Here is an 11,908-nt window from a genome sequence, read left to right on the forward strand (position 1 = left end):
AATGTATAAATCAAATATATATGATTTAATAATTACTATGAAAGAATGTTGAAATCTTAAACTATGATGTGAATTTGTCTCTTTCTTCCTTTATCTTCACCAAGTTTTGTTTTGTGTTTTTTGAAGGTATGCTATTAGATCAATATGTATGTAGGATTATCATATATTCCTGATGAAATAGATTTTATTATCAGCATAAATGCTTCTTCTTCAACTTTAGTAATACTCTTTTCCCTGAAGTTATTTTGGTCTCACCTTAATATAGCCATGCCTGCTTTACATGGTTTATGGTTTTCATGAAATATCTTTTTGCATCCTTTTAGTTTCAACCTTGACTATATTTTTATATCTAAAATACATCTCATATAGTAGTACATAGTAGGGTCTTGCATTTTCCAAATTCATCTCAACCTTTTTATTTGATCATTTAGATCATTTGTTCTTAATGTAATTATTATTATGATTGGGTTTTATTACTTTTAAATGATTAGTAAGGGATTACAATATACCTCAAACTTATCAAAGTCCATTTGAATCAATTTTATATCACCTCACACTTAATACCTCACATGTCTACTTCACACTTCACATCTAATTCTTCACATTTCACAGTGTACAAATATAATACATCTGCCCCAGTATAATTCCATTTACTCTCCAATCTTGGCCTTAATGTTGTCACGCTTTTATTTCTACATGATGAATAAACCCTGCCTTACAATAGTATCATATTCATTTTAAATGATCAACTATCACTCAGGAAATCCTAAAAAGAAGAAGAAGCATAGCCTTTTATATTTATTCATTCATTTACCATTTTTTGGTGGTCTTCATTCTTTCCTATAGACCCAAATTTCCATGTGGTATCACTTCCCTTCTGCCTTAAAAATAGCCATAATTATTTCTGAAAACTCAGGTCTATCAGAATACATTTTTATATTCTGTATCCCACTTTTGACTTATCTGAAAATGTCTTTGTTTATGTTAATTTTGAAGGATATCTTTTCTAGAATGTGTTTTCGAATTCTGAATTTTTTTATTATATTTCATTTTGCTTTTAGTGTTTAAAAATATTGTTCCACTTCATTCTGCATTTCATTGTTTCAGATAAGAAATAAACCTTTTGTGTTGTTATTTTCCTCTTCTGTAATTGTTTTTAATTTAATTTATTTCTGTATATTTGGGTTTTAGAAGTTTGGCTATAATGATCTTAATGTGGTTTACTTTGCATTTATCTTACTTATGCCACACTGAGCTTCTTGAATTTGTAAGTTGACATTTTTCATCAAATCTAGGAAAATGTGAGTCAATCTAGGAAAATTTGAGTCATCCTTTTTTTTTTTTTGAAATGAACTTTTTATTACTTTTTTTTTAAAGGTTGGTTTATTTATTTTAGACAGAGAACATGGGCACAGGTGGGAGAGAGGCAGAGGGAGAGGAGAAGGACTCTCAAGCAGATTCCCTGCTGAGTATAGAGTCTGACTTAGGGCTTGATCCCATGACCATGAAATCAAGACTTGAGCAGAAATCAAGTCAGACACTTAACTAGTTGAGCCCCCAGGACTACTTTTTTTACTTTTATATACAGAAAATTCAACAGTGTACACTTAGCCCAGTTTGGTGACAAGTTCTTTAGGCTTTGTCTTTCCCAACTTGGCAATGTAAGCTACTTACTTTGGACCCAGAACATTGCCTCCCCACTGACAATATGGATCCTATAGTATCTGTCATTATAATTGGTCCTGACAGCTTTTACCAGCTTAGCCAGAGCTCCTTTGCCTTCTAAATTAACATGGATGAAGGCAAGTGTGGTGTAGGCCTTCCCGTTGACCAATGCCCAAGCCTGGCCTTCCTCCTAATAATGCAGTAGGGAACCTCCATCTTACAACACAGGACAGGCAGGAAGACAACCAGCTCAGTGGGATCCACATCATGTGCAATCATTACCAGCTGAACCTTCTTGTTTTCCACCAATGTGATGACACTATTAACCCCAGCTCAAAGGACAGATGGCCTCTTAGTGGGGACATCCCCTTTGTCAGCAGCTTTCTCCTCAGCCCAGACCAACAATCTCTGCTTCTTCTCTTGCTTTGTCTCTGGTTTATATTTGTGGGTCAGCTTAAGTTGTTGAGTAGCTGGTAGTTCAAGACCTGGATGAACTGGTTGATCACAGGAGGCAATTTAAGACATTTATGGAGAATTGCCCTGCGTGCCTGCAGCCAAATATAGCAGGACATTCTGAGGGGCTGAGGTCCTTTTGAACTGTCTGATGCCAAAATTCTTGGGCATTTTCTCAACAGGAGAATGACCATATACTTGACCTCCTCCTTCTTCATAAAAGCAGGTGCAAGGCCTCCTTCTTCCCCTTAGTCTTCTTTCCTTTTGGTATCTTGGATAGCTGAAGGAGAGAGCTCTTTTTTTCTTAAAATACTATCATTCACTTCTTCTGGGATTCCAATTCCAATAGAAATCAGAAATTATATATTGTGCTACAGATTTCCAAGGATCTTTGCTTTTCTTCCACCTGTTCCTCTTTCCATTTTTCAGATTGAGTTATTTTCATTAATCTGTCTTCTTGGTCCTGGTCTTATTTTACTTTCAGTCTAACATTAATTACCATTTACTTGGTCTTATTTTACTTTCAGTCTACTATTAATTCTTTCTGCTGAATTTAAAAAATCCTAAGCCATTGTAGTCTTTTTCCGAGAATTCCATTTACTTTTTTCTTTCTCTTTCTGTTTCCATCTCTCTGCTGAGATTCTCTAACAATTCATAATTAAGACAATATTTTCTTTAAATACTTAGACATACTTATTATATCTCTTTTATTGTTAGTGTCTTAACTCCAACATCTGCTTTACCTTGAGATACATTATCTGCTTTTTTTCTTGACTATTGGTTACTTTTTTTTTATGTCTAGTAGTTGTTATTACATTCTCAATAGCATAGATAATACATCTTAGAGTCCTAAGACTCTGTTATCTTTTTCCTGGAAAGTGTTGATATTTATTCTGATAGGCCATCCAATTACTAACTAATCAAGTTGAACTTGCGTAGAGATGGTTTCACTTTAGATTTTTTTTTTTAGGTCATATCTGGGGTAGACCTTCCTCTTGGATATGGTTCTCATTCCTAAAATAAGTGGGTTTTTTTGTTGCTGGATGCCAAAGTGTTAGCAAGTTCTTTCCTTTCCTACTGGACTGGAACTCCAACATCTTCCAGCATTGCTCAAATTCTGGTAACTTAATTTCATTTTCTTCTCTATTGTTGCTTTCCAGGAAGTCATTCACTGCTCACCTTATGCATACTCAGCTAAACCCTTAGCCAAGAACTTGTGGAGAGACCACATGGAGACTTCTGGGATCTACTCCACTGCACGGCTGTCCTTCCCAGCACCCTGCATCACGGATTCTAGTGACTTTAAAGGCTTTATACTTGATTTCTACTTTCAGATCTCAGAAAGACCATCATGCTTTGCTTGGGCTCCAGCTCCCTGTGCCAGAGTCAGGGTATTTTCCCTAGACAGAGAGTTGGCATAATTGTAAGTCTGTCTTCTTTCAGGGATAGCAGCCTGGCATTAACTGTTTTTCAATTCAGGCAACAATTGCCTCATATATTTTGTCCAGTTTTATAGTTATTATCAACAGGAGAGTTAGTTTTGCATCATTTACTGAATCGTGGACAGAATCAGACTTCCCTGGCTGAGGACTCTTAAATGTAATCTGATTACTTACTGAGACATATGATTCTTTGATCTTCTTGTAATACCAGGCTACCTGTATTGTCTTGACTATTCCTTGCCATTGACCACTACTCCAACCACAGATTTGTCTCTCAAAAGTCTTCTCTTCTTTTCCCCCTTTTTTAACTCATGAAAAAATCATGAGATCATTTTGTGTAGAGTGGATGTATATGACTTTAAGATCTAAAAATGGCATATGTTAGTGGCAAAAAGTGAACTCAACTTTAACATGTCTTTTAAGTGTCTATAGTACATCATATGAGTACTTGGTTTTTCATCTCCATGTATCACATAATTTGCATTTAATGATAAACCCTTGGATTATTCTTAAACCGATAACAGTTACAGAATATGTTTTTGAGGTGTAGAAAAGAAAACTGTGTCCTGAGAAGTTTGCTTACTTTAAGGGTGGTAATAAAGCTACTTTTACATTGTCATTTCCATTCAGAGTAATTTGTGTAAATATTGGCATCCATCAATTTCCTTCTTTCCTTTCCCTTTTCCTTCTTTTCTCTTTCCCTTTCTCCTATTTCTCCTTCAATCACTATTTACAAACAGACTTTTAGGTGCTTGGAAGCCTAAAATAACAGTATCTCTTGGGGTATCCCACAGTTTCTTAAACTCTCAGCATTATCTTAAATTTCATGACAGGACTAAAATATTCCCCAGAATTTTGCCATCTTTCTAGGAGCAAAAGTAATGACAGAGATATTGGATGTTTCTGGTCTCTGGCCTCAGTGATCAAAAGTAGGTACTTTGGCAGCTTACTGAGGAATCCCTGTGAACAATCAGATAAATGATTCACATCAATAAAAAGGACTCCTGGGAGGTCTATCCAAGAGGAACAATGATTTCAGAACTTTGCTGTTTAATCAGGGACATCTACTTTGTTCAGATATGCTCTGCATTTTTATTTGTTTATTTTTCTAGAGCGGAGATTTCCAGTTTTTATTTGAAAACATCCCAGGATAGATCTAATTGTCTAAGGAATAACGCAAAATTCTCGAGATGGTATTAATTTGTAGGACTTGGTTAACACATGTAATTGTGTTCTTTTTCTTTATTCTACTTCTATATCTTTTCATATTAGTAATTCAAAATAATATATTGTGATAGAGGTAAAGGTGTATAAATATCATAGTATTCTCTCATGTAAGGGATTACTTTCTTCCTTTTACCAGTGTTTTTTTATTACACTAATTATACTTTAATATAGACTTACTATTCAAAAATACACACTCCATAATCAGAGTAAAGCATTTCCTTAATTTCCTTTCTCAATTTGAATGGATTTCTTTTACTATATATGTATTTTATTTGAGTCCAGTTTAAATTTTTAAAATGTGTTGATAAGCACCTCTAGGTATGTGGGAAATATCTAAAAATTAAATAACAATGAGGCTTGTAATTCCCAAGAACTTGGAGATCCCTGCCCTATACTCTCAAAGCTTGATCCCTATCTGCTACTCATTATATGGTGTCATCTTGACATTTAGAAAAATTACCTATAGCAGTCATCTAAGCTACAATGAAACTTTTTTTGTCCATAAAATATTTGACTTGCCAGATCTTCTGATCCCGAGTTCAGTGTTCTTACTTTATACCAAGGAAACTCATTTTCACTTTTGCACCTCTTTCAAGGTCTCAAACGTTTTTAGAATTCAATAGTGGAATACAAGCATTAGTTAGGTTTTTAGAGACACAGACTCTATTATTTTCTCTCCATTTTTTGTTTTGTTTTTATTACTGTAGAAATCTGTAGCAATTTTGAGACAATTTATTGTCCACACACTAAGACAAGTAAAGGATGGATCAATGACTTCTTTACCCATTCACTTCACTCTGTGAGCAAGAGATTGTGCTGAATGCATGCATGTGGCCCACGGTGTAATATTTCCAGCTGTGCCCCCAAATATGATGCATGAAAAGGAAAACAGACGCACACTGGCATTTGGGAATTAATTCATAGCTACATAGGAATGCAAGGTACAGGGAACCCCCACCCCCATCCCTGCAGTTAATAAATTTGTGTGCAGATGAGATAGAGGAGGCCCATGCTCTAAGGCCAAACCCCAAAAAGCTGTTTCTGACTGTTTCCAGTCTAATCCCTTTTGAGTTTCACAATCATGAAGGGTTTCGCGATTATTCTGTCTACAGCATTTCTCTCTTCTGCAGGAACTCCTGTGTGAAAGTCGCAAGAACTTGCTTTGTAGGGGGAGGGTAGTGTCTTTGGTAAGTTGGGTTCCACTAACTACAGTGCAAAGGCCTTCAAGACCATTTATGTAATAGCAGATCAGGTTCTAATCAACTATGGACTCTATACATAATCCTTCAATTGGATTCAGAGTCCAGGTTATGAGTAGACATGTTGGGTTTGTCATTGATGAAACATTCCTCTAAAAGGAAGGACATCATTTGAGCTCGGGCATGTATAGTTTATTACTAATTTTACTCTCTTGATTGACAATGTTGTTAATAACTAGTGACCTGATTTGCGTTATTTCGTGGGTATAAGAAGAGAATCAAAATGAGGAAAGTAGAGAATTTACCCTCTGCAGTACTGCGTTTCGTGAACAGTATAAAACTTCTATTGGTGAGACATGTGACTCTTTTAGTCATTCTTCCATAAATACAGAGCCAAGAGCAACCCACCACAAATATTTAAACTCAATCAGACCAGTTATTAGATGTCATGTAAATAATGAAAGGAAAAAGATGAGCTGGTTTAAATCATAAATAATGAAAGGAAAAATATCAGCTGACTTAAATTCTTTTTCTTAAATAGTCTGTGTAATTAGAAACAGACATTGTCTCTCTCTCTATTTACCAACTTTTTTAAAATGTCAGAATGCTATGCCTTCTATAACTTCTCATTTTAAAAATTTGGGGGGTATATAAAAATCTATGCAATTTCAACTTTTTATTAGTCAAATAAAGCCTGAAAACTAATTTAAACTAAATATACAAATCGATTAAAATACAAAGTTAAGGATTAACTCTCACTTTATAATTGTAAGTAAACTACCCCTTTGTCAGGGATATTTGTTTTACCATCTTTATTTCAGAAATATTTCATAACCTCTGTGAAGAATTTATTTACTATGTTGAAGATATGTTTGTTCCTACAACTCCCTAAGATTTTTCTTTCTTTCTTTTTTTTTACTTAGGGAAATATAAGCACATGTGAGAAAACAGAAAATCCAAATAAGAATAAAATAAAATAAATAAATACAAATAAAAGTAGGAATAAGAAAAAAGTTTTAAATACAAATAAATAAATATATTTGTATTTAAATACTTTATTTAAATACATATAATAAGTATATAAATACTTATATCTTTTTTATTTGTATTTAAATACTTTATTTAAATACAAATAAAAAAGATATAAGGGTGATTACAGAAAAAACTACTAAGTAACATTAGAATTATACTTCACACATTTTTATGGTTAACAACAACAGCAAAAAAAAGTTTGAGGGGATGATAATTTTGTCAAGTTGGAGGTAAATTTTACTCAGAAATAAACAAAATGACAGTAGTTTCAAAATGTTCCATGCCCGTTATTTTTTTTTTTAAGATTTATTTATTAATTTGATAGAGAGAGGGAGCTAGAGAGAGAGAAGCAGGTTCCTCAGGGCGTAGAGAGCCCCATGCAGGGCTCCATCCCAGGATCCCTGGGTATGACCTTTGCCAAAGGCAGAGGCTTAACTAACCGAGCCGCCCAGGCTCCCCTGTTCCATGCCCTCTAGTTCTGACACTCTAGCATGATAAAGAAATGTTACCTTAGCAATCCTTGTCATTGCTGCTAGCACTACAAGTGGTGAAAAATGTTGCTGAAGGAAAACCACCAGCAGGACCAACAGGTTCATCAGCCCGAGGCTCTGTGCTTCCACTGCTAGTCGTGGCCTGCGCATTTTCTAGCATCTCACCTCCAGAAATGAGCACCGCTATCTTCAGCCCCCAGTACATCTGTCGTACAAGCTTCCGATCAGAGCATAGAAATAGGGACAAATGCCACCAACTCCCGTGCACTTGCTGCTCCACCAACTGTTAGCAATTGCCTGGCATGTTTTCTACTTTCTCAGTCTCTCAGTTCCTGTGTTTCTGGAAGGTAGCTGACAGGTAAAGAGTACGATTTTCTTGCCAACCCCCCCCCCCCCACTGTGCAAGAAGCGATTTGCTGTTCTCTAGAAATAAACAGAGATCATAAAGAAAAATATGGAAACAGGAGAAATATGTCGTAACGCTCTAAGGCTGAAAATGAACTCCAGAGCTCATTTCATCCATTCAGACAGCCAGCCAGCCATTCATTCATTTATTCATTCACCAGATATATTTTGAGTGGATTGTGCACGGAACTGATGTTTAAATGGGTAAATAATGGGGCGCCTGGGTGGCTCAGTCCGTTACGTGTCTGCTTTTGGCTCAAGTCATGATCCCAGAGTCTGGGATCAGCCCACATCAGGCTTCCTGCTCCATGGGGAGTCTACTTTTCCTTCTGCCCCTCCTCTCCGCTCATCCTCTCTCTCTCTCTCTCTCTCTTGCTCTCTCTCTCTCTAATAAATAAATAAAATATTTTAAAAATGGGTAAGTATCAAAAATAATGACTAGGAAGGTACAATTGAATAGGGAAAAATGAGTGACTAGTTTCCTTTTATTACATTATTATTTTAGAGAACCTGCGTCATATGAGTTGTTTTTACACATTTGGTATTTTCATGTTGCTCCCAGCAATGAGTATTTCAGCATGAATGTGAGACAATGACTAGTTACTGACTACCTTGTGACACGTAGGTGAAAGACGTGGGGATAGGGACAAGGGGTCACCTTTTTTAAAGGCCAGATTAAGTTAGCATTGGGTGGGCTGAGAGGAGGGGGAAATCATTGACAGAAGGGAAGAAAGGCATGGGAGAAAGCATATCTGTGCCCACGCTTATCCAAGATCCAAAAAAAAAGCCTCTCTTAGAGAGAAGTCAAGATCCAAGCAAGTCGGTGGGAAGCACTGGAGATTCCCCACTCATTTCTGGTTAGTGATCACTTACGTCTCAGCAGCCACTTCCTCTCTGCCCTGGAGTTAACTTTGGGACTCAACTGCAACCAAAGTATTAGAAATGGAAGAGAACTTACACCTCTCAGATAGGAAATGTATTTATTTTACACAGGAGTCCCAGGGAATGACCTACTCACAGCCCCACAGGCGGTGTTGATATTTAGGATATAGATTTCCTGATGTCTGGCCTTGTTCAAAAGGGATCCTTCATAGGCATCTTCTGAAAAAGTTACCCAACACCCTCTTTCAATTTGGAATGAAGGTGTGTTGTCTAACAAGGATTTTCTTGGAAGGCCAATTACATGGAAGGCCATTCTCCTCCAGATTTGTTAGCTTCAGTTACATCTAAGAGTGTGCTGGTGCTATTGGTTCTGGCTCATCAGAGCCCTTGTTGAATTTCTAGCAGTTGTGCAACAATCCAGATGACATCATTTTGGCAGCGTATGTCAGTCAACACCGCAAAAAGCAGTGCTGGAAAGCCAGTTGTCAAACATTGCATATAGTTTCTAAATTTATAATTGAATAAAATATTCACTGCATCCACTTTGAACATTCTTTCAATGGACCAACTCTGTCCAGCAATAGCATGGCCTGAATAACTTAACAAATATTAAATCATATGAGCAGTGGTTTTCTTTTCTCTCCATTCAGTCATTTCAAACTGCCCGTGAACCACCCACTTGAATAATAAAAGACTTGAACTTGAAGTCAACACTATCCGCGGACTTGGTCTCTGAAAGCTTAAATGCGTACTTCATATCCAAACGCTGCGCACAACTAGAGCTGGAATGGCTGGGGTCCTAAATGTCTACTTCAATGCTGGTCCTTTGCCTTCTCCCTCATCTGAACCTACAGACTGTTCCAGGATTGGGAAAATTTCCTTATGGCCAGACCAGAAAGACCATGTGCTTCTTCCGACACCTACCTCAGTACGGTGAATACAATATACCACTCCAGAAAGCCCAAGTCTTGTTCAGACAAAAGACTTCTAGTTTTACCTGATTTCTTGAAATGACAATTTAATGGAATTTTTGGTGTATAATTATGTATGTTAAGTGATCTCAAGTCACTGCATTTACTGTTGTAAGATGATCTGGTCATTTTCTTCTTCATAGAAGGAACAAACAATTTGAATTCACCATAAAATAGAAGCCTCCCTGGCAAATAATAGTTAGTGGTGGGCGGCTTTTTAAGTCTAAATGGTTTTTCCTATTTGATTTACTTAATTGAGCTAATGGGTCTTATGATCGGCTGAATAGTCCGGTAGCTAAAGTCATCATTAGCTATTTTCTTGGCTAACACAATAATGACCCTTAAATTGTCTCCAGTATTTCCAATTACCTTTGAAAACATGTGGAATGTCAGAAGCCCTAATAGGAAACATGTATGATATGATGTTTATGGGAAATCTTTTTTCATAACTAGTAGCCCTCCCAAAGTCCTTTTAAGTATCAGGAGAAAATAGTGAAACAAATCACAGAACACAACAGGGAAGGATCTGAACAGAGGATTTTGTCTTGAGAAATACTTGAATCAGAGGATACTGGAATGATTTAGAAATTCTCTAGTCCAATCATTTCATTTTATGGTTGAGAACACCGAGGCTGGAGATGATAATTACCTTATAAAGATAACATAGCTAACAGGTGGCAGCCAAAATTAGAACTCATTTTTTTCCATTGAAAAGTATATTTCTTGAACTAGTCTATTAAAAACAAGCTTTAGTTAAGAGGCACTTAAAGAAACTCCAAATCCCAAATGGTTTAATCCTCTCCCCACTCTCTCTCCCTCTGTCCCTCCCCCTCTTCCCTCCCCCCCATCTTTCTCATAAACATAAACTCCAATTCATTCGCAGCATTATTATAAAAAACACTGAACTAGCTGTGGAGGATGGGAGAAGCAACGGTATGAAAGCATGATTGAAACAACCTGGTGAGGACGCCGTGTTGTAGTACAGATGATCGAAAGCAGTAAAGAAGGAGAGATCAGAGTTGGAGGAAAAGTGCGAGTGTGGGTTGAGTATGAAAGCAGCCAGTCCCCAGATTCTAAGGTGGACCGTTAGTGCTATGTTATGGGCTGGTATTTCACAGATGGGCAATTTCGTGCTGGAGTCATCCGGTTTGGGGGCCCAGTCTTGGGTTTCATCATTTTTTCCCCTCAGTGCAGTGAAATTCAGGGATAATGATTTTTGTTAAGCAAACTCACAAACGAATGACTGTGTACCTGAGCTTATCTTGTTAAATCACAATGTGGAAAGTCATTGCCACGGGGCCTGGAATACCTGTCAGCTGGTCCTCACATTTTCTCCCCTGTAGCAAACTCTATGAGCTGCTCAAAGCGGTGGCTATGCATTATTTATTATTGTATGCCCAGCACCCGGGGTAATGTTTGTCACACTGAAGGTGTTTGAGAAATGTATAGTGGGTGAATGAGTAAAGGGATGGTTTACCAGAAGGCTTCCGGTTGAGCATGAATCTGGCAAAGAGAGCTAGATGATTCTAAGGAGTGTCATCTCACAATTCTAAGTGTGTATAGAGGCTGTGAAAGACCTTCCCTACATTCTCTGCACCCAATCAACTCGAAGGAATGACCGGGTCACATCTCTTGGCTTCAAACGTGTGAGGATCCTACTCTGTAAAGGGTGAACGCATTAGGACAGTACAGTCCTGTGAGGACACTTGGAAACTTGGCAGCTGGTCCTCCTTGGCCACACTCTACCCTTACCACCTACCTCCACGTGAAACTGTCCCAGTCTATTACCGGAGGAAGCCCTCTCTTCTGCAGGACTCCATATCCCAAGCCAGCAGAATACCCACGCTAGCCACCCAGGATAGCTTCCATCTTCATAAGCTCCTAGGGGGACTGTTTCCAGCAGGGTCATCGTCGAATTCCAAGATGACTGATCTCTTATTGGTGAATGTTACCCTCCAAACTACCCAAAGCAACCTGACAACAAAATAAATTGCACTTAGAGCAGCCAGTCCTGGGTGAGTGGTTCTTTTGAATTTTTCTCTTTCCGTTTAAAAAGTAAATCTCTTCTTAAGTAAATCATAGTTGATTTTTTTCTTTTAACTTTAAAATTACATACAGTAAAATTGACTTTTTGCATGCAT

The 11,908-nt window shown here is 37.3% G+C and overlaps 1 pseudogene; it reads right to left on the minus strand.

Moving 5' to 3' along the window:
* Nucleotides 1-1,607: 1,607 nt before the first annotated feature.
* Nucleotides 1,608-11,676, minus strand: LOC123946482 (annotated as a pseudogene).
* Between the last annotated feature and the right edge of the window lie 232 nt (nucleotides 11,677-11,908).

The sequence above is a fragment of the Meles meles genome, chromosome 7 (genome assembly GCF_922984935.1).
Source record: "Meles meles chromosome 7, mMelMel3.1 paternal haplotype, whole genome shotgun sequence".
Classification (NCBI taxonomy): Eukaryota; Metazoa; Chordata; class Mammalia; order Carnivora; family Mustelidae; genus Meles; species Meles meles.